This window comes from Atractosteus spatula, chromosome 10 (genome assembly GCF_055471065.1).
Source record: "Atractosteus spatula isolate fAtrSpa1 chromosome 10, fAtrSpa1.hap1, whole genome shotgun sequence".
In the NCBI taxonomy this organism is placed as follows: domain Eukaryota; kingdom Metazoa; phylum Chordata; class Actinopteri; order Semionotiformes; family Lepisosteidae; genus Atractosteus; species Atractosteus spatula.
Window position 1 is genome coordinate 27,538,756 of NC_142715.1, and position 21,311 is coordinate 27,560,066.

At 52.9% G+C, this 21,311-nt stretch overlaps 31 non-coding genes and 3 pseudogenes across 31 annotated transcripts; all 34 read right to left on the reverse strand.

The window, feature by feature from the left end:
- Nucleotides 1-133: 133 nt before the first annotated feature.
- On the reverse strand, nucleotides 134-252 carry LOC148827168 (5S ribosomal RNA). The gene has a single exon (XR_016092348.1). It is a non-coding gene; the product is annotated as a 5S ribosomal RNA (ribosomal RNA).
- Nucleotides 253-708: 456 nt separating this feature from the next.
- Nucleotides 709-827, reverse strand: LOC148827169 (5S ribosomal RNA). Its single transcript, XR_016092349.1, has one exon. It is a non-coding gene; the product is annotated as a 5S ribosomal RNA (ribosomal RNA).
- Nucleotides 828-1,283: 456 nt separating this feature from the next.
- LOC148827170 (5S ribosomal RNA) lies at nucleotides 1,284-1,402 on the reverse strand. Its single transcript, XR_016092858.1, has one exon. It is a non-coding gene; the product is annotated as a 5S ribosomal RNA (ribosomal RNA).
- Nucleotides 1,403-1,939: 537 nt separating this feature from the next.
- Nucleotides 1,940-2,058, reverse strand: LOC148827171 (5S ribosomal RNA). Its single transcript, XR_016092350.1, has one exon. It is a non-coding gene; the product is annotated as a 5S ribosomal RNA (ribosomal RNA).
- A 537-nt stretch (nucleotides 2,059-2,595) lies between these two features.
- LOC148827172 (5S ribosomal RNA) lies at nucleotides 2,596-2,714 on the reverse strand. Its single transcript, XR_016092351.1, has one exon. It is a non-coding gene; the product is annotated as a 5S ribosomal RNA (ribosomal RNA).
- Nucleotides 2,715-3,170: 456 nt separating this feature from the next.
- On the reverse strand, nucleotides 3,171-3,289 carry LOC148827173 (5S ribosomal RNA). Its single transcript, XR_016092352.1, has one exon. It is a non-coding gene; the product is annotated as a 5S ribosomal RNA (ribosomal RNA).
- A 537-nt stretch (nucleotides 3,290-3,826) lies between these two features.
- Nucleotides 3,827-3,945, reverse strand: LOC148827174 (5S ribosomal RNA). The gene has a single exon (XR_016092354.1). It is a non-coding gene; the product is annotated as a 5S ribosomal RNA (ribosomal RNA).
- Nucleotides 3,946-4,401: 456 nt separating this feature from the next.
- LOC148827175 (5S ribosomal RNA) lies at nucleotides 4,402-4,520 on the reverse strand. Its single transcript, XR_016092355.1, has one exon. It is a non-coding gene; the product is annotated as a 5S ribosomal RNA (ribosomal RNA).
- Nucleotides 4,521-5,057: 537 nt separating this feature from the next.
- Nucleotides 5,058-5,176, reverse strand: LOC148827176 (5S ribosomal RNA). The gene has a single exon (XR_016092356.1). It is a non-coding gene; the product is annotated as a 5S ribosomal RNA (ribosomal RNA).
- Nucleotides 5,177-5,713: 537 nt separating this feature from the next.
- Nucleotides 5,714-5,832, reverse strand: LOC148827177 (5S ribosomal RNA; annotated as a pseudogene).
- A 537-nt stretch (nucleotides 5,833-6,369) lies between these two features.
- LOC148827178 (5S ribosomal RNA) lies at nucleotides 6,370-6,488 on the reverse strand. Its single transcript, XR_016092358.1, has one exon. It is a non-coding gene; the product is annotated as a 5S ribosomal RNA (ribosomal RNA).
- Nucleotides 6,489-7,025: 537 nt separating this feature from the next.
- Nucleotides 7,026-7,144, reverse strand: LOC148827179 (5S ribosomal RNA). Its single transcript, XR_016092359.1, has one exon. It is a non-coding gene; the product is annotated as a 5S ribosomal RNA (ribosomal RNA).
- A 537-nt stretch (nucleotides 7,145-7,681) lies between these two features.
- LOC148827180 (5S ribosomal RNA) lies at nucleotides 7,682-7,800 on the reverse strand. Its single transcript, XR_016092360.1, has one exon. It is a non-coding gene; the product is annotated as a 5S ribosomal RNA (ribosomal RNA).
- Nucleotides 7,801-8,256: 456 nt separating this feature from the next.
- LOC148827181 (5S ribosomal RNA) lies at nucleotides 8,257-8,375 on the reverse strand. Its single transcript, XR_016092361.1, has one exon. It is a non-coding gene; the product is annotated as a 5S ribosomal RNA (ribosomal RNA).
- A 537-nt stretch (nucleotides 8,376-8,912) lies between these two features.
- LOC148827182 (5S ribosomal RNA) lies at nucleotides 8,913-9,031 on the reverse strand. Its single transcript, XR_016092362.1, has one exon. It is a non-coding gene; the product is annotated as a 5S ribosomal RNA (ribosomal RNA).
- A 456-nt stretch (nucleotides 9,032-9,487) lies between these two features.
- Nucleotides 9,488-9,606, reverse strand: LOC148827183 (5S ribosomal RNA). The gene has a single exon (XR_016092363.1). It is a non-coding gene; the product is annotated as a 5S ribosomal RNA (ribosomal RNA).
- A 456-nt stretch (nucleotides 9,607-10,062) lies between these two features.
- Nucleotides 10,063-10,181, reverse strand: LOC148827184 (5S ribosomal RNA). Its single transcript, XR_016092365.1, has one exon. It is a non-coding gene; the product is annotated as a 5S ribosomal RNA (ribosomal RNA).
- A 456-nt stretch (nucleotides 10,182-10,637) lies between these two features.
- LOC148827185 (5S ribosomal RNA) lies at nucleotides 10,638-10,756 on the reverse strand. The gene has a single exon (XR_016092887.1). It is a non-coding gene; the product is annotated as a 5S ribosomal RNA (ribosomal RNA).
- A 456-nt stretch (nucleotides 10,757-11,212) lies between these two features.
- On the reverse strand, nucleotides 11,213-11,331 carry LOC148827186 (5S ribosomal RNA; annotated as a pseudogene).
- Nucleotides 11,332-11,868: 537 nt separating this feature from the next.
- LOC148827187 (5S ribosomal RNA) lies at nucleotides 11,869-11,987 on the reverse strand. Its single transcript, XR_016092366.1, has one exon. It is a non-coding gene; the product is annotated as a 5S ribosomal RNA (ribosomal RNA).
- A 537-nt stretch (nucleotides 11,988-12,524) lies between these two features.
- On the reverse strand, nucleotides 12,525-12,643 carry LOC148827188 (5S ribosomal RNA). Its single transcript, XR_016092938.1, has one exon. It is a non-coding gene; the product is annotated as a 5S ribosomal RNA (ribosomal RNA).
- A 537-nt stretch (nucleotides 12,644-13,180) lies between these two features.
- On the reverse strand, nucleotides 13,181-13,299 carry LOC148827189 (5S ribosomal RNA). The gene has a single exon (XR_016092367.1). It is a non-coding gene; the product is annotated as a 5S ribosomal RNA (ribosomal RNA).
- Nucleotides 13,300-13,836: 537 nt separating this feature from the next.
- Nucleotides 13,837-13,955, reverse strand: LOC148827190 (5S ribosomal RNA). The gene has a single exon (XR_016092368.1). It is a non-coding gene; the product is annotated as a 5S ribosomal RNA (ribosomal RNA).
- Nucleotides 13,956-14,411: 456 nt separating this feature from the next.
- Nucleotides 14,412-14,530, reverse strand: LOC148827191 (5S ribosomal RNA). Its single transcript, XR_016092370.1, has one exon. It is a non-coding gene; the product is annotated as a 5S ribosomal RNA (ribosomal RNA).
- Nucleotides 14,531-14,986: 456 nt separating this feature from the next.
- On the reverse strand, nucleotides 14,987-15,105 carry LOC148827192 (5S ribosomal RNA). The gene has a single exon (XR_016092939.1). It is a non-coding gene; the product is annotated as a 5S ribosomal RNA (ribosomal RNA).
- A 537-nt stretch (nucleotides 15,106-15,642) lies between these two features.
- LOC148827193 (5S ribosomal RNA) lies at nucleotides 15,643-15,761 on the reverse strand. Its single transcript, XR_016092371.1, has one exon. It is a non-coding gene; the product is annotated as a 5S ribosomal RNA (ribosomal RNA).
- A 537-nt stretch (nucleotides 15,762-16,298) lies between these two features.
- On the reverse strand, nucleotides 16,299-16,417 carry LOC148827194 (5S ribosomal RNA). The gene has a single exon (XR_016092372.1). It is a non-coding gene; the product is annotated as a 5S ribosomal RNA (ribosomal RNA).
- Nucleotides 16,418-16,954: 537 nt separating this feature from the next.
- Nucleotides 16,955-17,073, reverse strand: LOC148827195 (5S ribosomal RNA). Its single transcript, XR_016092373.1, has one exon. It is a non-coding gene; the product is annotated as a 5S ribosomal RNA (ribosomal RNA).
- Nucleotides 17,074-17,610: 537 nt separating this feature from the next.
- Nucleotides 17,611-17,729, reverse strand: LOC148827196 (5S ribosomal RNA). The gene has a single exon (XR_016092374.1). It is a non-coding gene; the product is annotated as a 5S ribosomal RNA (ribosomal RNA).
- A 537-nt stretch (nucleotides 17,730-18,266) lies between these two features.
- On the reverse strand, nucleotides 18,267-18,385 carry LOC148827197 (5S ribosomal RNA). The gene has a single exon (XR_016092376.1). It is a non-coding gene; the product is annotated as a 5S ribosomal RNA (ribosomal RNA).
- A 537-nt stretch (nucleotides 18,386-18,922) lies between these two features.
- Nucleotides 18,923-19,041, reverse strand: LOC148827198 (5S ribosomal RNA; annotated as a pseudogene).
- A 537-nt stretch (nucleotides 19,042-19,578) lies between these two features.
- On the reverse strand, nucleotides 19,579-19,697 carry LOC148827199 (5S ribosomal RNA). The gene has a single exon (XR_016092377.1). It is a non-coding gene; the product is annotated as a 5S ribosomal RNA (ribosomal RNA).
- Nucleotides 19,698-20,234: 537 nt separating this feature from the next.
- Nucleotides 20,235-20,353, reverse strand: LOC148827200 (5S ribosomal RNA). Its single transcript, XR_016092378.1, has one exon. It is a non-coding gene; the product is annotated as a 5S ribosomal RNA (ribosomal RNA).
- Nucleotides 20,354-20,809: 456 nt separating this feature from the next.
- LOC148827201 (5S ribosomal RNA) lies at nucleotides 20,810-20,928 on the reverse strand. Its single transcript, XR_016092379.1, has one exon. It is a non-coding gene; the product is annotated as a 5S ribosomal RNA (ribosomal RNA).
- Between the last annotated feature and the right edge of the window lie 383 nt (nucleotides 20,929-21,311).

Below are 21,311 nucleotides of genomic sequence, written 5' to 3' on the forward strand. Positions count from 1 at the left end.
AAAACGCTCACGCTAATACACAAGCACCCGTGTCTCGCCAAAGCTGACAAATAAACAGACGGACAAGCCGCACTGCACGTGTGAACAGGGGAATGAGCGAGCGAGCGGGGATAGGGCGCCTCCTGCGCTTAAAAGCTTACAGCACCTGGTATTCCCAGGCGGTCTCCCATCCAAGTACTAACCAGGCCCATCCCTGTTTAGCTTCCGAGATCAGACGAGATCAGGCGTGCTCAAGGGGGTGTGGCCGTAAGCGAGAGCAAGGCTCGCTGGCACCCTTCTTATAGAGAGGACAGCTCCGTCACCTCTTTTACGACGCTGCTTTTTTCTTGCTTCCTTCCAATGAGGACGGAGCTGCGGGAGAAAGGGCGCTATAGAGGATCGCTGTGGAGAGCTGCTGCTGTGCTTTGACATCTGAGCTCTGTGGAAAACGATCTCAATACAATTCTGAAAAACGCGACTCCCCGAACGCCAGCCGAACAAGTCTCCACAGCCGAAGCGCTGTGTCTCTTTTCAGCTGGCGATAAACCTTTCCTCGATCCTTTGCGGACTTGTAAAACTGTTCATGATCAGAATAAAAAACGCTCACGCTAATACACAAGCACCCGTGTCTCGCCAAAGCTGACAAATAAACAGACGGACAAGCCGCACTGCACGTGTGAACAGGGGAATGAGCGAGCGAGCGGGGATAGGGCGCCTCCTGCGCTTAAAAGCTTACAGCACCTGGTATTCCCAGGCGGTCTCCCATCCAAGTACTAACCAGGCCCATCCCTGTTTAGCTTCCGAGATCAGACGAGATCAGGCGTGCTCAAGGGGGTGTGGCCGTAAGCGAGAGCAAGGCTCGCTGGCACCCTTCTTATAGAGAGGACAGCTCCGTCACCTCTTTTACGACGCTGCTTTTTTCTTGCTTCCTTCCAATGAGGACGGAGCTGCGGGAGAAAGGGCGCTATAGAGGATCGCTGTGGAGAGCTGCTGCTGTGCTTTGACATCTGAGCTCTGTGGAAAACGATCTCAATACAATTCTGAAAAACGCGACTCCCCGAACGCCAGCCGAACAAGTCTCCACAGCCGAAGCGCTGTGTCTCTTTTCAGCTGGCGATAAACCTTTCCTCGATCCTTTGCGGACTTGTAAAACTGTTCATGATCAGAATAAAAAACGCTCACGCTAATACACAAGCACCCGTGTCTCGCCAAAGCTGACAAATAAACAGACGGACAAGCCGCACTGCACGTGTGAACAGGGGAATGAGCGAGCGAGCGGGGATAGGGCGCCTCCTGCGCTTAAAAGCTTACAGCACCTGGTATTCCCAGGCGGTCTCCCATCCAAGTACTAACCAGGCCCATCCCTGTTTAGCTTCCGAGATCAGACGAGATCAGGCGTGCTCAAGGGGGTGTGGCCATAAGCGAGAGCAAGGCTCGCTGGCACCCTTCTTATAGAGAGGACAGCTCCGTCACCTCTTTTACGACGCTGCTTTTTTTCCCTTGCGTTTTTCTCTTCTTCCCACGTTCTCTCTCTTCACTGCCTTCGTCCCCGCTCTATTTCACTTCAGCCTTTCACTCTTGCTTCCTTCCAATGAGGACGGAGCTGCGGGAGAAAGGGCGCTATAGAGGATCGCTGTGGAGAGCTGCTGCTGTGCTTTGACATCTGAGCTCTGTGGAAAACGATCTCAATACAATTCTGAAAAACGCGACTCCCCGAACGCCAGCCGAACAAGTCTCCACAGCCGAAGCGCTGTGTCTCTTTTCAGCTGGCGATAAACCTTTCCTCGATCCTTTGCGGACTTGTAAAACTGTTCATGATCAGAATAAAAAACGCTCACGCTAATACACAAGCACCCGTGTCTCGCCAAAGCTGACAAATAAACAGACGGACAAGCCGCACTGCACGTGTGAACAGGGGAATGAGCGAGCGAGCGGGGATAGGGCGCCTCCTGCGCTTAAAAGCTTACAGCACCTGGTATTCCCAGGCGGTCTCCCATCCAAGTACTAACCAGGCCCATCCCTGTTTAGCTTCCGAGATCAGACGAGATCAGGCGTGCTCAAGGGGGTGTGGCCGTAAGCGAGAGCAAGGCTCGCTGGCACCCTTCTTATAGAGAGGACAGCTCCGTCACCTCTTTTACGACGCTGCTTTTTTTCCCTTGCGTTTTTCTCTTCTTCCCACGTTCTCTCTCTTCACTGCCTTCGTCCCCGCTCTATTTCACTTCAGCCTTTCACTCTTGCTTCCTTCCAATGAGGACGGAGCTGCGGGAGAAAGGGCGCTATAGAGGATCGCTGTGGAGAGCTGCTGCTGTGCTTTGACATCTGAGCTCTGTGGAAAACGATCTCAATACAATTCTGAAAAACGCGACTCCCCGAACGCCAGCCGAACAAGTCTCCACAGCCGAAGCGCTGTGTCTCTTTTCAGCTGGCGATAAACCTTTCCTCGATCCTTTGCGGACTTGTAAAACTGTTCATGATCAGAATAAAAAACGCTCACGCTAATACACAAGCACCCGTGTCTCGCCAAAGCTGACAAATAAACAGACGGACAAGCCGCACTGCACGTGTGAACAGGGGAATGAGCGAGCGAGCGGGGATAGGGCGCCTCCTGCGCTTAAAAGCTTACAGCACCTGGTATTCCCAGGCGGTCTCCCATCCAAGTACTAACCAGGCCCATCCCTGTTTAGCTTCCGAGATCAGACGAGATCAGGCGTGCTCAAGGGGGTGTGGCCGTAAGCGAGAGCAAGGCTCGCTGGCACCCTTCTTATAGAGAGGACAGCTCCGTCACCTCTTTTACGACGCTGCTTTTTTCTTGCTTCCTTCCAATGAGGACGGAGCTGCGGGAGAAAGGGCGCTATAGAGGATCGCTGTGGAGAGCTGCTGCTGTGCTTTGACATCTGAGCTCTGTGGAAAACGATCTCAATACAATTCTGAAAAACGCGACTCCCCGAACGCCAGCCGAACAAGTCTCCACAGCCGAAGCGCTGTGTCTCTTTTCAGCTGGCGATAAACCTTTCCTCGATCCTTTGCGGACTTGTAAAACTGTTCATGATCAGAATAAAAAACGCTCACGCTAATACACAAGCACCCGTGTCTCGCCAAAGCTGACAAATAAACAGACGGACAAGCCGCACTGCACGTGTGAACAGGGGAATGAGCGAGCGAGCGGGGATAGGGCGCCTCCTGCGCTTAAAAGCTTACAGCACCTGGTATTCCCAGGCGGTCTCCCATCCAAGTACTAACCAGGCCCATCCCTGTTTAGCTTCCGAGATCAGACGAGATCAGGCGTGCTCAAGGGGGTGTGGCCGTAAGCGAGAGCAAGGCTCGCTGGCACCCTTCTTATAGAGAGGACAGCTCCGTCACCTCTTTTACGACGCTGCTTTTTTTCCCTTGCGTTTTTCTCTTCTTCCCACGTTCTCTCTCTTCACTGCCTTCGTCCCCGCTCTATTTCACTTCAGCCTTTCACTCTTGCTTCCTTCCAATGAGGACGGAGCTGCGGGAGAAAGGGCGCTATAGAGGATCGCTGTGGAGAGCTGCTGCTGTGCTTTGACATCTGAGCTCTGTGGAAAACGATCTCAATACAATTCTGAAAAACGCGACTCCCCGAACGCCAGCCGAACAAGTCTCCACAGCCGAAGCGCTGTGTCTCTTTTCAGCTGGCGATAAACCTTTCCTCGATCCTTTGCGGACTTGTAAAACTGTTCATGATCAGAATAAAAAACGCTCACGCTAATACACAAGCACCCGTGTCTCGCCAAAGCTGACAAATAAACAGACGGACAAGCCGCACTGCACGTGTGAACAGGGGAATGAGCGAGCGAGCGGGGATAGGGCGCCTCCTGCGCTTAAAAGCTTACAGCACCTGGTATTCCCAGGCGGTCTCCCATCCAAGTACTAACCAGGCCCATCCCTGTTTAGCTTCCGAGATCAGACGAGATCAGGCGTGCTCAAGGGGGTGTGGCCGTAAGCGAGAGCAAGGCTCGCTGGCACCCTTCTTATAGAGAGGACAGCTCCGTCACCTCTTTTACGACGCTGCTTTTTTCTTGCTTCCTTCCAATGAGGACGGAGCTGCGGGAGAAAGGGCGCTATAGAGGATCGCTGTGGAGAGCTGCTGCTGTGCTTTGACATCTGAGCTCTGTGGAAAACGATCTCAATACAATTCTGAAAAACGCGACTCCCCGAACGCCAGCCGAACAAGTCTCCACAGCCGAAGCGCTGTGTCTCTTTTCAGCTGGCGATAAACCTTTCCTCGATCCTTTGCGGACTTGTAAAACTGTTCATGATCAGAATAAAAAACGCTCACGCTAATACACAAGCACCCGTGTCTCGCCAAAGCTGACAAATAAACAGACGGACAAGCCGCACTGCACGTGTGAACAGGGGAATGAGCGAGCGAGCGGGGATAGGGCGCCTCCTGCGCTTAAAAGCTTACAGCACCTGGTATTCCCAGGCGGTCTCCCATCCAAGTACTAACCAGGCCCATCCCTGTTTAGCTTCCGAGATCAGACGAGATCAGGCGTGCTCAAGGGGGTGTGGCCGTAAGCGAGAGCAAGGCTCGCTGGCACCCTTCTTATAGAGAGGACAGCTCCGTCACCTCTTTTACGACGCTGCTTTTTTTCCCTTGCGTTTTTCTCTTCTTCCCACGTTCTCTCTCTTCACTGCCTTCGTCCCCGCTCTATTTCACTTCAGCCTTTCACTCTTGCTTCCTTCCAATGAGGACGGAGCTGCGGGAGAAAGGGCGCTATAGAGGATCGCTGTGGAGAGCTGCTGCTGTGCTTTGACATCTGAGCTCTGTGGAAAACGATCTCAATACAATTCTGAAAAACGCGACTCCCCGAACGCCAGCCGAACAAGTCTCCACAGCCGAAGCGCTGTGTCTCTTTTCAGCTGGCGATAAACCTTTCCTCGATCCTTTGCGGACTTGTAAAACTGTTCATGATCAGAATAAAAAACGCTCACGCTAATACACAAGCACCCGTGTCTCGCCAAAGCTGACAAATAAACAGACGGACAAGCCGCACTGCACGTGTGAACAGGGGAATGAGCGAGCGAGCGGGGATAGGGCGCCTCCTGCGCTTAAAAGCTTACAGCACCTGGTATTCCCAGGCGGTCTCCCATCCAAGTACTAACCAGGCCCATCCCTGTTTAGCTTCCGAGATCAGACGAGATCAGGCGTGCTCAAGGGGGTGTGGCCGTAAGCGAGAGCAAGGCTCGCTGGCACCCTTCTTATAGAGAGGACAGCTCCGTCACCTCTTTTACGACGCTGCTTTTTTTCCCTTGCGTTTTTCTCTTCTTCCCACGTTCTCTCTCTTCACTGCCTTCGTCCCCGCTCTATTTCACTTCAGCCTTTCACTCTTGCTTCCTTCCAATGAGGACGGAGCTGCGGGAGAAAGGGCGCTATAGAGGATCGCTGTGGAGAGCTGCTGCTGTGCTTTGACATCTGAGCTCTGTGGAAAACGATCTCAATACAATTCTGAAAAACGCGACTCCCCGAACGCCAGCCGAACAAGTCTCCACAGCCGAAGCGCTGTGTCTCTTTTCAGCTGGCGATAAACCTTTCCTCGATCCTTTGCGGACTTGTAAAACTGTTCATGATCAGAATAAAAAACGCTCACGCTAATACACAAGCACCCGTGTCTCGCCAAAGCTGACAAATAAACAGACGGACAAGCCGCACTGCACGTGTGAACAGGGGAATGAGCGAGCGAGCGGGGATAGGGCGCCTCCTGCGCTTAAAAGCTTACAGCACCTGGTATTCCCAGGCCGTCTCCCATCCAAGTACTAACCAGGCCCATCCCTGTTTAGCTTCCGAGATCAGACGAGATCAGGCGTGCTCAAGGGGGTGTGGCCGTAAGCGAGAGCAAGGCTCGCTGGCACCCTTCTTATAGAGAGGACAGCTCCGTCACCTCTTTTACGACGCTGCTTTTTTTCCCTTGCGTTTTTCTCTTCTTCCCACGTTCTCTCTCTTCACTGCCTTCGTCCCCGCTCTATTTCACTTCAGCCTTTCACTCTTGCTTCCTTCCAATGAGGACGGAGCTGCGGGAGAAAGGGCGCTATAGAGGATCGCTGTGGAGAGCTGCTGCTGTGCTTTGACATCTGAGCTCTGTGGAAAACGATCTCAATACAATTCTGAAAAACGCGACTCCCCGAACGCCAGCCGAACAAGTCTCCACAGCCGAAGCGCTGTGTCTCTTTTCAGCTGGCGATAAACCTTTCCTCGATCCTTTGCGGACTTGTAAAACTGTTCATGATCAGAATAAAAAACGCTCACGCTAATACACAAGCACCCGTGTCTCGCCAAAGCTGACAAATAAACAGACGGACAAGCCGCACTGCACGTGTGAACAGGGGAATGAGCGAGCGAGCGGGGATAGGGCGCCTCCTGCGCTTAAAAGCTTACAGCACCTGGTATTCCCAGGCGGTCTCCCATCCAAGTACTAACCAGGCCCATCCCTGTTTAGCTTCCGAGATCAGACGAGATCAGGCGTGCTCAAGGGGGTGTGGCCGTAAGCGAGAGCAAGGCTCGCTGGCACCCTTCTTATAGAGAGGACAGCTCCGTCACCTCTTTTACGACGCTGCTTTTTTTCCCTTGCGTTTTTCTCTTCTTCCCACGTTCTCTCTCTTCACTGCCTTCGTCCCCGCTCTATTTCACTTCAGCCTTTCACTCTTGCTTCCTTCCAATGAGGACGGAGCTGCGGGAGAAAGGGCGCTATAGAGGATCGCTGTGGAGAGCTGCTGCTGTGCTTTGACATCTGAGCTCTGTGGAAAACGATCTCAATACAATTCTGAAAAACGCGACTCCCCGAACGCCAGCCGAACAAGTCTCCACAGCCGAAGCGCTGTGTCTCTTTTCAGCTGGCGATAAACCTTTCCTCGATCCTTTGCGGACTTGTAAAACTGTTCATGATCAGAATAAAAAACGCTCACGCTAATACACAAGCACCCGTGTCTCGCCAAAGCTGACAAATAAACAGACGGACAAGCCGCACTGCACGTGTGAACAGGGGAATGAGCGAGCGAGCGGGGATAGGGCGCCTCCTGCGCTTAAAAGCTTACAGCACCTGGTATTCCCAGGCGGTCTCCCATCCAAGTACTAACCAGGCCCATCCCTGTTTAGCTTCCGAGATCAGACGAGATCAGGCGTGCTCAAGGGGGTGTGGCCGTAAGCGAGAGCAAGGCTCGCTGGCACCCTTCTTATAGAGAGGACAGCTCCGTCACCTCTTTTACGACGCTGCTTTTTTTCCCTTGCGTTTTTCTCTTCTTCCCACGTTCTCTCTCTTCACTGCCTTCGTCCCCGCTCTATTTCACTTCAGCCTTTCACTCTTGCTTCCTTCCAATGAGGACGGAGCTGCGGGAGAAAGGGCGCTATAGAGGATCGCTGTGGAGAGCTGCTGCTGTGCTTTGACATCTGAGCTCTGTGGAAAACGATCTCAATACAATTCTGAAAAACGCGACTCCCCGAACGCCAGCCGAACAAGTCTCCACAGCCGAAGCGCTGTGTCTCTTTTCAGCTGGCGATAAACCTTTCCTCGATCCTTTGCGGACTTGTAAAACTGTTCATGATCAGAATAAAAAACGCTCACGCTAATACACAAGCACCCGTGTCTCGCCAAAGCTGACAAATAAACAGACGGACAAGCCGCACTGCACGTGTGAACAGGGGAATGAGCGAGCGAGCGGGGATAGGGCGCCTCCTGCGCTTAAAAGCTTACAGCACCTGGTATTCCCAGGCGGTCTCCCATCCAAGTACTAACCAGGCCCATCCCTGTTTAGCTTCCGAGATCAGACGAGATCAGGCGTGCTCAAGGGGGTGTGGCCGTAAGCGAGAGCAAGGCTCGCTGGCACCCTTCTTATAGAGAGGACAGCTCCGTCACCTCTTTTACGACGCTGCTTTTTTCTTGCTTCCTTCCAATGAGGACGGAGCTGCGGGAGAAAGGGCGCTATAGAGGATCGCTGTGGAGAGCTGCTGCTGTGCTTTGACATCTGAGCTCTGTGGAAAACGATCTCAATACAATTCTGAAAAACGCGACTCCCCGAACGCCAGCCGAACAAGTCTCCACAGCCGAAGCGCTGTGTCTCTTTTCAGCTGGCGATAAACCTTTCCTCGATCCTTTGCGGACTTGTAAAACTGTTCATGATCAGAATAAAAAACGCTCACGCTAATACACAAGCACCCGTGTCTCGCCAAAGCTGACAAATAAACAGACGGACAAGCCGCACTGCACGTGTGAACAGGGGAATGAGCGAGCGAGCGGGGATAGGGCGCCTCCTGCGCTTAAAAGCTTACAGCACCTGGTATTCCCAGGCGGTCTCCCATCCAAGTACTAACCAGGCCCATCCCTGTTTAGCTTCCGAGATCAGACGAGATCAGGCGTGCTCAAGGGGGTGTGGCCGTAAGCGAGAGCAAGGCTCGCTGGCACCCTTCTTATAGAGAGGACAGCTCCGTCACCTCTTTTACGACGCTGCTTTTTTTCCCTTGCGTTTTTCTCTTCTTCCCACGTTCTCTCTCTTCACTGCCTTCGTCCCCGCTCTATTTCACTTCAGCCTTTCACTCTTGCTTCCTTCCAATGAGGACGGAGCTGCGGGAGAAAGGGCGCTATAGAGGATCGCTGTGGAGAGCTGCTGCTGTGCTTTGACATCTGAGCTCTGTGGAAAACGATCTCAATACAATTCTGAAAAACGCGACTCCCCGAACGCCAGCCGAACAAGTCTCCACAGCCGAAGCGCTGTGTCTCTTTTCAGCTGGCGATAAACCTTTCCTCGATCCTTTGCGGACTTGTAAAACTGTTCATGATCAGAATAAAAAACGCTCACGCTAATACACAAGCACCCGTGTCTCGCCAAAGCTGACAAATAAACAGACGGACAAGCCGCACTGCACGTGTGAACAGGGGAATGAGCGAGCGAGCGGGGATAGGGCGCCTCCTGCGCTTAAAAGCTTACAGCACCTGGTATTCCCAGGCGGTCTCCCATCCAAGTACTAACCAGGCCCATCCCTGTTTAGCTTCCGAGATCAGACGAGATCAGGCGTGCTCAAGGGGGTGTGGCCGTAAGCGAGAGCAAGGCTCGCTGGCACCCTTCTTATAGAGAGGACAGCTCCGTCACCTCTTTTACGACGCTGCTTTTTTCTTGCTTCCTTCCAATGAGGACGGAGCTGCGGGAGAAAGGGCGCTATAGAGGATCGCTGTGGAGAGCTGCTGCTGTGCTTTGACATCTGAGCTCTGTGGAAAACGATCTCAATACAATTCTGAAAAACGCGACTCCCCGAACGCCAGCCGAACAAGTCTCCACAGCCGAAGCGCTGTGTCTCTTTTCAGCTGGCGATAAACCTTTCCTCGATCCTTTGCGGACTTGTAAAACTGTTCATGATCAGAATAAAAAACGCTCACGCTAATACACAAGCACCCGTGTCTCGCCAAAGCTGACAAATAAACAGACGGACAAGCCGCACTGCACGTGTGAACAGGGGAATGAGCGAGCGAGCGGGGATAGGGCGCCTCCTGCGCTTAAAAGCTTACAGCACCTGGTATTCCCAGGCGGTCTCCCATCCAAGTACTAACCAGGCCCATCCCTGTTTAGCTTCCGAGATCAGACGAGATCAGGCGTGCTCAAGGGGGTGTGGCCGTAAGCGAGAGCAAGGCTCGCTGGCACCCTTCTTATAGAGAGGACAGCTCCGTCACCTCTTTTACGACGCTGCTTTTTTCTTGCTTCCTTCCAATGAGGACGGAGCTGCGGGAGAAAGGGCGCTATAGAGGATCGCTGTGGAGAGCTGCTGCTGTGCTTTGACATCTGAGCTCTGTGGAAAACGATCTCAATACAATTCTGAAAAACGCGACTCCCCGAACGCCAGCCGAACAAGTCTCCACAGCCGAAGCGCTGTGTCTCTTTTCAGCTGGCGAGAAACCTTTCCTCGATCCTTTGCGGACTTGTAAAACTGTTCATGATCAGAATAAAAAACGCTCACGCTAATACACAAGCACCCGTGTCTCGCCAAAGCTGACAAATAAACAGACGGACAAGCCGCACTGCACGTGTGAACAGGGGAATGAGCGAGCGAGCGGGGATAGGGCGCCTCCTGCGCTTAAAAGCTTACAGCACCTGGTATTCCCAGGCGGTCTCCCATCCAAGTACTAACCAGGCCCATCCCTGTTTAGCTTCCGAGATCAGACGAGATCAGGCGTGCTCAAGGGGGTGTGGCCGTAAGCGAGAGCAAGGCTCGCTGGCACCCTTCTTATAGAGAGGACAGCTCCGTCACCTCTTTTACGACGCTGCTTTTTTCTTGCTTCCTTCCAATGAGGACGGAGCTGCGGGAGAAAGGGCGCTATAGAGGATCGCTGTGGAGAGCTGCTGCTGTGCTTTGACATCTGAGCTCTGTGGAAAACGATCTCAATACAATTCTGAAAAACGCGACTCCCCGAACGCCAGCCGAACAAGTCTCCACAGCCGAAGCGCTGTGTCTCTTTTCAGCTGGCGATAAACCTTTCCTCGATCCTTTGCGGACTTGTAAAACTGTTCATGATCAGAATAAAAAACGCTCACGCTAATACACAAGCACCCGTGTCTCGCCAAAGCTGACAAATAAACAGACGGACAAGCCGCACTGCACGTGTGAACAGGGGAATGAGCGAGCGAGCGGGGATAGGGCGCCTCCTGCGCTTAAAAGCTTACAGCACCTGGTATTCCCAGGCGGTCTCCCATCCAAGTACTAACCAGGCCCATCCCTGTTTAGCTTCCGAGATCAGACGAGATCAGGCGTGCTCAAGGGGGTGTGGCCGTAAACGAGAGCAAGGCTCGCTGGCACCCTTCTTATAGAGAGGACAGCTCCGTCACCTCTTTTACGACGCTGCTTTTTTCTTGCTTCCTTCCAATGAGGACGGAGCTGCGGGAGAAAGGGCGCTATAGAGGATCGCTGTGGAGAGCTGCTGCTGTGCTTTGACATCTGAGCTCTGTGGAAAACGATCTCAATACAATTCTGAAAAACGCGACTCCCCGAACGCCAGCCGAACAAGTCTCCACAGCCGAAGCGCTGTGTCTCTTTTCAGCTGGCGATAAACCTTTCCTCGATCCTTTGCGGACTTGTAAAACTGTTCATGATCAGAATAAAAAACGCTCACGCTAATACACAAGCACCCGTGTCTCGCCAAAGCTGACAAATAAACAGACGGACAAGCCGCACTGCACGTGTGAACAGGGGAATGAGCGAGCGAGCGGGGATAGGGCGCCTCCTGCGCTTAAAAGCTTACAGCACCTGGTATTCCCAGGCGGTCTCCCATCCAAGTACTAACCAGGCCCATCCCTGTTTAGCTTCCGAGATCAGACGAGATCAGGCGTGCTCAAGGGGGTGTGGCCGGAAGCGAGAGCAAGGCTCGCTGGCACCCTTCTTATAGAGAGGACAGCTCCGTCACCTCTTTTACGACGCTGCTTTTTTTCCCTTGCGTTTTTCTCTTCTTCCCACGTTCTCTCTCTTCACTGCCTTCGTCCCCGCTCTATTTCACTTCAGCCTTTCACTCTTGCTTCCTTCCAATGAGGACGGAGCTGCGGGAGAAAGGGCGCTATAGAGGATCGCTGTGGAGAGCTGCTGCTGTGCTTTGACATCTGAGCTCTGTGGAAAACGATCTCAATACAATTCTGAAAAACGCGACTCCCCGAACGCCAGCCGAACAAGTCTCCACAGCCGAAGCGCTGTGTCTCTTTTCAGCTGGCGATAAACCTTTCCTCGATCCTTTGCGGACTTGTAAAACTGTTCATGATCAGAATAAAAAACGCTCACGCTAATACACAAGCACCCGTGTCTCGCCAAAGCTGACAAATAAACAGACGGACAAGCCGCACTGCACGTGTGAACAGGGGAATGAGCGAGCGAGCGGGGATAGGGCGCCTCCTGCGCTTAAAAGCTTACAGCACCTGGTATTCCCAGGCGGTCTCCCATCCAAGTACTAACCAGGCCCATCCCTGTTTAGCTTCCGAGATCAGACGAGATCAGGCGTGCTCAAGGGGGTGTGGCCGTAAGCGAGAGCAAGGCTCGCTGGCACCCTTCTTATAGAGAGGACAGCTCCGTCACCTCTTTTACGACGCTGCTTTTTTTCCCTTGCGTTTTTCTCTTCTTCCCACGTTCTCTCTCTTCACTGCCTTCGTCCCCGCTCTATTTCACTTCAGCCTTTCACTCTTGCTTCCTTCCAATGAGGACGGAGCTGCGGGAGAAAGGGCGCTATAGAGGATCGCTGTGGAGAGCTGCTGCTGTGCTTTGACATCTGAGCTCTGTGGAAAACGATCTCAATACAATTCTGAAAAACGCGACTCCCCGAACGCCAGCCGAACAAGTCTCCACAGCCGAAGCGCTGTGTCTCTTTTCAGCTGGCGATAAACCTTTCCTCGATCCTTTGCGGACTTGTAAAACTGTTCATGATCAGAATAAAAAACGCTCACGCTAATACACAAGCACCCGTGTCTCGCCAAAGCTGACAAATAAACAGACGGACAAGCCGCACTGCACGTGTGAACAGGGGAATGAGCGAGCGAGCGGGGATAGGGCGCCTCCTGCGCTTAAAAGCTTACAGCACCTGGTATTCCCAGGCGGTCTCCCATCCAAGTACTAACCAGGCCCATCCCTGTTTAGCTTCCGAGATCAGACGAGATCAGGCGTGCTCAAGGGGGTGTGGCCGCAAGCGAGAGCCAGGCTCGCTGGCACCCTTCTTATAGAGAGGACAGCTCCGTCACCTCTTTTACGACGCTGCTTTTTTTCCCTTGCGTTTTTCTCTTCTTCCCACGTTCTCTCTCTTCACTGCCTTCGTCCCCGCTCTATTTCACTTCAGCCTTTCACTCTTGCTTCCTTCCAATGAGGACGGAGCTGCGGGAGAAAGGGCGCTATAGAGGATCGCTGTGGAGAGCTGCTGCTGTGCTTTGACATCTGAGCTCTGTGGAAAACGATCTCAATACAATTCTGAAAAACGCGACTCCCCGAACGCCAGCCGAACAAGTCTCCACAGCCGAAGCGCTGTGTCTCTTTTCAGCTGGCGAGAAACCTTTCCTCGATCCTTTGCGGACTTGTAAAACTGTTCATGATCAGAATAAAAAACGCTCACGCTAATACACAAGCACCCGTGTCTCGCCAAAGCTGACAAATAAACAGACGGACAAGCCGCACTGCACGTGTGAACAGGGGAATGAGCGAGCGAGCGGGGATAGGGCGCCTCCTGCGCTTAAAAGCTTACAGCACCTGGTATTCCCAGGCGGTCTCCCATCCAAGTACTAACCAGGCCCATCCCTGTTTAGCTTCCGAGATCAGACGAGATCAGGCGTGCTCAAGGGGGTGTGGCCGTAAGCGAGAGCAAGGCTCGCTGGCACCCTTCTTATAGAGAGGACAGCTCCGTCACCTCTTTTACGACGCTGCTTTTTTTCCCTTGCGTTTTTCTCTTCTTCCCACGTTCTCTCTCTTCACTGCCTTCGTCCCCGCTCTATTTCACTTCAGCCTTTCACTCTTGCTTCCTTCCAATGAGGACGGAGCTGCGGGAGAAAGGGCGCTATAGAGGATCGCTGTGGAGAGCTGCTGCTGTGCTTTGACATCTGAGCTCTGTGGAAAACGATCTCAATACAATTCTGAAAAACGCGACTCCCCGAACGCCAGCCGAACAAGTCTCCACAGCCGAAGCGCTGTGTCTCTTTTCAGCTGGCGATAAACCTTTCCTCGATCCTTTGCGGACTTGTAAAACTGTTCATGATCAGAATAAAAAACGCTCACGCTAATACACAAGCACCCGTGTCTCGCCAAAGCTGACAAATAAACAGACGGACAAGCCGCACTGCACGTGTGAACAGGGGAATGAGCGAGCGAGCGGGGATAGGGCGCCTCCTGCGCTTAAAAGCTTACAGCACCTGGTATTCCCAGGCGGTCTCCCATCCAAGTACTAACCAGGCCCATCCCTGTTTAGCTTCCGAGATCAGACGAGATCAGGCGTGCTCAAGGGGGTGTGGCCGTAAGCGAGAGCAAGGCTCGCTGGCACCCTTCTTATAGAGAGGACAGCTCCGTCACCTCTTTTACGACGCTGCTTTTTTCTTGCTTCCTTCCAATGAGGACGGAGCTGCGGGAGAAAGGGCGCTATAGAGGATCGCTGTGGAGAGCTGCTGCTGTGCTTTGACATCTGAGCTCTGTGGAAAACGATCTCAATACAATTCTGAAAAACGCGACTCCCCGAACGCCAGCCGAACAAGTCTCCACAGCCGAAGCGCTGTGTCTCTTTTCAGCTGGCGATAAACCTTTCCTCGATCCTTTGCGGACTTGTAAAACTGTTCATGATCAGAATAAAAAACGCTCACGCTAATACACAAGCACCCGTGTCTCGCCAAAGCTGACAAATAAACAGACGGACAAGCCGCACTGCACGTGTGAACAGGGGAATGAGCGAGCGAGCGGGGATAGGGCGCCTCCTGCGCTTAAAAGCTTACAGCACCTGGTATTCCCAGGCGGTCTCCCATCCAAGTACTAACCAGGCCCATCCCTGTTTAGCTTCCGAGATCAGACGAGATCAGGCGTGCTCAAGGGGGTGTGGCCGTAAGCGAGAGCAAGGCTCGCTGGCACCCTTCTTATAGAGAGGACAGCTCCGTCACCTCTTTTACGACGCTGCTTTTTTCTTGCTTCCTTCCAATGAGGACGGAGCTGCGGGAGAAAGGGCGCTATAGAGGATCGCTGTGGAGAGCTGCTGCTGTGCTTTGACATCTGAGCTCTGTGGAAAACGATCTCAATACAATTCTGAAAAACGCGACTCCCCGAACGCCAGCCGAACAAGTCTCCACAGCCGAAGCGCTGTGTCTCTTTTCAGCTGGCGATAAACCTTTCCTCGATCCTTTGCGGACTTGTAAAACTGTTCATGATCAGAATAAAAAACGCTCACGCTAATACACAAGCACCCGTGTCTCGCCAAAGCTGACAAATAAACAGACGGACAAGCCGCACTGCACGTGTGAACAGGGGAATGAGCGAGCGAGCGGGGATAGGGCGCCTCCTGCGCTTAAAAGCTTACAGCACCTGGTATTCCCAGGCGGTCTCCCATCCAAGTACTAACCAGGCCCATCCCTGTTTAGCTTCCGAGATCAGACGAGATCAGGCGTGCTCAAGGGGGTGTGGCCGCAAGCGAGAGCCAGGCTCGCTGGCACCCTTCTTATAGAGAGGACAGCTCCGTCACCTCTTTTACGACGCTGCTTTTTTTCCCTTGCGTTTTTCTCTTCTTCCCACGTTCTCTCTCTTCACTGCCTTCGTCCCCGCTCTATTTCACTTCAGCCTTTCACTCTTGCTTCCTTCCAATGAGGACGGAGCTGCGGGAGAAAGGGCGCTATAGAGGATCGCTGTGGAGAGCTGCTGCTGTGCTTTGACATCTGAGCTCTGTGGAAAACGATCTCAATACAATTCTGAAAAACGCGACTCCCCGAACGCCAGCCGAACAAGTCTCCACAGCCGAAGCGCTGTGTCTCTTTTCAGCTGGCGATAAACCTTTCCTCGATCCTTTGCGGACTTGTAAAACTGTTCATGATCAGAATAAAAAACGCTCACGCTAATACACAAGCACCCGTGTCTCGCCAAAGCTGACAAATAAACAGACGGACAAGCCGCACTGCACGTGTGAACAGGGGAATGAGCGAGCGAGCGGGGATAGGGCGCCTCCTGCGCTTAAAAGCTTACAGCACCTGGTATTCCCAGGCGGTCTCCCATCCAAGTACTAACCAGGCCCATCCCTGTTTAGCTTCCGAGATCAGACGAGATCAGGCGTGCTCAAGGGGGTGTGGCCGTAAGCGAGAGCAAGGCTCGCTGGCACCCTTCTTATAGAGAGGACAGCTCCGTCACCTCTTTTACGACGCTGCTTTTTTTCCCTTGCGTTTTTCTCTTCTTCCCACGTTCTCTCTCTTCACTGCCTTCGTCCCCGCTCTATTTCACTTCAGCCTTTCACTCTTGCTTCCTTCCAATGAGGACGGAGCTGCGGGAGAAAGGGCGCTATAGAGGATCGCTGTGGAGAGCTGCTGCTGTGCTTTGACATCTGAGCTCTGTGGAAAACGATCTCAATACAATTCTGAAAAACGCGACTCCCCGAACGCCAGCCGAACAAGTCTCCACAGCCGAAGCGCTGTGTCTCTTTTCAGCTGGCGATAAACCTTTCCTCGATCCTTTGCGGACTTGTAAAACTGTTCATGATCAGAATAAAAAACGCTCACGCTAATACACAAGCACCCGTGTCTCGCCAAAGCTGACAAATAAACAGACGGACAAGCCGCACTGCACGTGTGAACAGGGGAATGAGCGAGCGAGCGGGGATAGGGCGCCTCCTGCGCTTAAAAGCTTACAGCACCTGGTATTCCCAGGCGGTCTCCCATCCAAGTACTAACCAGGCCCATCCCTGTTTAGCTTCCGAGATCAGACGAGATCAGGCGTGCTCAAGGGGGTGTGGCCGTAAGCGAGAGCAAGGCTCGCTGGCACCCTTCTTATAGAGAGGACAGCTCCGTCACCTCTTTTACGACGCTGCTTTTTTTCCCTTGCGTTTTTCTCTTCTTCCCACGTTCTCTCTCTTCACTGCCTTCGTCCCCGCTCTATTTCACTTCAGCCTTTCACTCTTGCTTCCTTCCAATGAGGACGGAGCTGCGGGAGAAAGGGCGCTATAGAGGATCGCTGTGGAGAGCTGCTGCTGTGCTTTGACATCTGAGCTCTGTGGAAAACGATCTCAATACAATTCTGAAAAACGCGACTCCCCGAACGCCAGCCGAACAAGTCTCCACAGCCGAAGCGCTGTGTCTCTTTTCAGCTGGCGATAAACCTTTCCTCGATCCTTTGCGGACTTGTAAAACTGTTCATGATCAGAATAAAAAACGCTCACGCTAATACACAAGCACCCGTGTCTCGCCAAAGCTGACAAATAAACAGACGGACAAGCCGCACTGCACGTGTGAACAGGGGAATGAGCGAGCGAGCGGGGATAGGGCGCCTCCTGCGCTTAAAAGCTTACAGCACCTGGTATTCCCAGGCGGTCTCCCATCCAAGTACTAACCAGGCCCATCCCTGTTTAGCTTCCGAGATCAGACGAGATCAGGCGTGCTCAAGGGGGTGTGGCCGTAAGCGAGAGCAAGGCTCGCTGGCACCCTTCTTATAGAGAGGACAGCTCCGTCACCTCTTTTACGACGCTGCTTTTTTTCCCTTGCGTTTTTCTCTTCTTCCCACGTTCTCTCTCTTCACTGCCTTCGTCCCCGCTCTATTTCACTTCAGCCTTTCACTCTTGCTTCCTTCCAATGAGGACGGAGCTGCGGGAGAAAGGGCGCTATAGAGGATCGCTGTGGAGAGCTGCTGCTGTGCTTTGACATCTGAGCTCTGTGGAAAACGATCTCAATACAATTCTGAAAAACGCGACTCCCCGAACGCCAGCCGAACAAGTCTCCACAGCCGAAGCGCTGTGTCTCTTTTCAGCTGGCGATAAACCTTTCCTCGATCCTTTGCGGACTTGTAAAACTGTTCATGATCAGAATAAAAAACGCTCACGCTAATACACAAGCACCCGTGTCTCGCCAAAGCTGACAAATAAACAGACGGACAAGCCGCACTGCACGTGTGAACAGGGGAATGAGCGAGCGAGCGGGGATAGGGCGCCTCCTGCGCTTAAAAGCTTACAGCACCTGGTATTCCCAGGCGGTCTCCCATCCAAGTACTAACCAGGCCCATCCCTGTTTAGCTTCCGAGATCAGACGAGATCAGGCGTGCTCAAGGGGGTGTGGCCGTAAGCGAGAGCAAGGCTCGCTGGCACCCTTCTTATAGAGAGGACAGCTCCGTCACCTCTTTTACGACGCTGCTTTTTTTCCCTTGCGTTTTTCTCTTCTTCCCACGTTCTCTCTCTTCACTGCCTTCGTCCCCGCTCTATTTCACTTCAGCCTTTCACTCTTGCTTCCTTCCAATGAGGACGGAGCTGCGGGAGAAAGGGCGCTATAGAGGATCGCTGTGGAGAGCTGCTGCTGTGCTTTGACATCTGAGCTCTGTGGAAAACGATCTCAATACAATTCTGAAAAACGCGACTCCCCGAACGCCAGCCGAACAAGTCTCCACAGCCGAAGCGCTGTGTCTCTTTTCAGCTGGCGATAAACCTTTCCTCGATCCTTTGCGGACTTGTAAAACTGTTCATGATCAGAATAAAAAACGCTCACGCTAATACACAAGCACCCGTGTCTCGCCAAAGCTGACAAATAAACAGACGGACAAGCCGCACTGCACGTGTGAACAGGGGAATGAGCGAGCGAGCGGGGATAGGGCGCCTCCTGCGCTTAAAAGCTTACAGCACCTGGTATTCCCAGGCGGTCTCCCATCCAAGTACTAACCAGGCCCATCCCTGTTTAGCTTCCGAGATCAGACGAGATCAGGCGTGCTCAAGGGGGTGTGGCCGTAAGCGAGAGCAAGGCTCGCTGGCACCCTTCTTATAGAGAGGACAGCTCCGTCACCTCTTTTACGACGCTGCTTTTTTTCCCTTGCGTTTTTCTCTTCTTCCCACGTTCTCTCTCTTCACTGCCTTCGTCCCCGCTCTATTTCACTTCAGCCTTTCACTCTTGCTTCCTTCCAATGAGGACGGAGCTGCGGGAGAAAGGGCGCTATAGAGGATCGCTGTGGAGAGCTGCTGCTGTGCTTTGACATCTGAGCTCTGTGGAAAACGATCTCAATACAATTCTGAAAAACGCGACTCCCCGAACGCCAGCCGAACAAGTCTCCACAGCCGAAGCGCTGTGTCTCTTTTCAGCTGGCGATAAACCTTTCCTCGATCCTTTGCGGACTTGTAAAACTGTTCATGATCAGAATAAAAAACGCTCACGCTAATACACAAGCACCCGTGTCTCGCCAAAGCTGACAAATAAACAGACGGACAAGCCGCACTGCACGTGTGAACAGGGGAATGAGCGAGCGAGCGGGGATAGGGCGCCTCCTGCGCTTAAAAGCTTACAGCACCTGGTATTCCCAGGCGGTCTCCCATCCAAGTACTAACCAGGCCCATCCCTGTTTAGCTTCCGAGATCAGACGAGATCAGGCGTGCTCAAGGGGGTGTGGCCGGAAGCGAGAGCAAGGCTCGCTGGCACCCTTCTTATAGAGAGGACAGCTCCGTCACCTCTTTTACGACGCTGCTTTTTTTCCCTTGCGTTTTTCTCTTCTTCCCACGTTCTCTCTCTTCACTGCCTTCGTCCCCGCTCTATTTCACTTCAGCCTTTCACTCTTGCTTCCTTCCAATGAGGACGGAGCTGCGGGAGAAAGGGCGCTATAGAGGATCGCTGTGGAGAGCTGCTGCTGTGCTTTGACATCTGAGCTCTGTGGAAAACGATCTCAATACAATTCTGAAAAACGCGACTCCCCGAACGCCAGCCGAACAAGTCTCCACAGCCGAAGCGCTGTGTCTCTTTTCAGCTGGCGATAAACCTTTCCTCGATCCTTTGCGGACTTGTAAAACTGTTCATGATCAGAATAAAAAACGCTCACGCTAATACACAAGCACCCGTGTCTCGCCAAAGCTGACAAATAAACAGACGGACAAGCCGCACTGCACGTGTGAACAGGGGAATGAGCGAGCGAGCGGGGATAGGGCGCCTCCTGCGCTTAAAAGCTTACAGCACCTGGTATTCCCAGGCGGTCTCCCATCCAAGTACTAACCAGGCCCATCCCTGTTTAGCTTCCGAGATCAGACGAGATCAGGCGTGCTCAAGGGGGTGTGGCCGTAAGCGAGAGCAAGGCTCGCTGGCACCCTTCTTATAGAGAGGACAGCTCCGTCACCTCTTTTACGACGCTGCTTTTTTTCCCTTGCGTTTTTCTCTTCTTCCCACGTTCTCTCTCTTCACTGCCTTCGTCCCCGCTCTATTTCACTTCAGCCTTTCACTCTTGCTTCCTTCCAATGAGGACGGAGCTGCGGGAGAAAGGGCGCTATAGAGGATCGCTGTGGAGAGCTGCTGCTGTGCTTTGACATCTGAGCTCTGTGGAAAACGATCTCAATACAATTCTGAAAAACGCGACTCCCCGAACGCCAGCCGAACAAGTCTCCACAGCCGAAGCGCTGTGTCTCTTTTCAGCTGGCGATAAACCTTTCCTCGATCCTTTGCGGACTTGTAAAACTGTTCATGATCAGAATAAAAAACGCTCACGCTAATACACAAGCACCCGTGTCTCGCCAAAGCTGACAAATAAACAGACGGACAAGCCGCACTGCACGTGTGAACAGGGGAATGAGCGAGCGAGCGGGGATAGGGCGCCTCCTGCGCTTAAAAGCTTACAGCACCTGGTATTCCCAGGCGGTCTCCCATCCAAGTACTAACCAGGCCCATCCCTGTTTAGCTTCCGAGATCAGACGAGATCAGGCGTGCTCAAGGGGGTGTGGCCGTAAGCGAGAGCAAGGCTCGCTGGCACCCTTCTTATAGAGAGGACAGCTCCGTCACCTCTTTTACGACGCTGCTTTTTTCTTGCTTCCTTCCAATGAGGACGGAGCTGCGGGAGAAAGGGCGCTATAGAGGATCGCTGTGGAGAGCTGCTGCTGTGCTTTGACATCTGAGCTCTGTGGAAAACGATCTCAATACAATTCTGAAAAACGCGACTCCCCGAACGCCAGCCGAACAAGTCTCCACAGCCGAAGCGCTGTGTCTCTTTTCAGCTGGCGATAAACCTTTCCTCGATCCTTTGCGGACTTGTAAAACTGTTCATGATCAGAATAAAAAACGCTCACGCTAATACACAAGCACCCGTGTCTCGCCAAAGCTGACAAATAAACAGACGGACAAGCCGCACTGCACGTGTGAACAGGGGAATGAGCGAGCGAGCGGGGATAGGGCGCCTCCTGCGCTTAAAAGCTTACAGCACCTGGTATTCCCAGGCGGTCTCCCATCCAAGTACTAACCAGGCCCATCCCTGTTTAGCTTCCGAGATCAGACGAGATCAGGCGTGCTCAAGGGGGTGTGGCCGTAAGCGAGAGCAAGGCTCGCTGGCACCCTTCTTATAGAGAGGACAGCTCCGTCACCTCTTTTACGACGCTGCTTTTTTTCCCTTGCGTTTTTCTCTTCTTCCCACGTTCTCTCTCTTCACTGCCTTCGTCCCCGCTCTATTTCACTTCAGCCTTTCACTCTTGCTTCCTTCCAATGAGGACGGAGCTGCGGGAGAAAGGGCGCTATAGAGGATCGCTGTGGAGAGCTGCTGCTGTGCTTTGACATCTGAGCTCTGTGGAAAACGATCTCAATACAATTCTGAAAAACGCGACTCCCCGAACGCCAGCCGAACAAGTCTCCACAGCCGAAGCGCTGTGTCTCTTTTCAGCTGGCGATAAACCTTTCCTCGATCCTTTGCGGACTTGTAA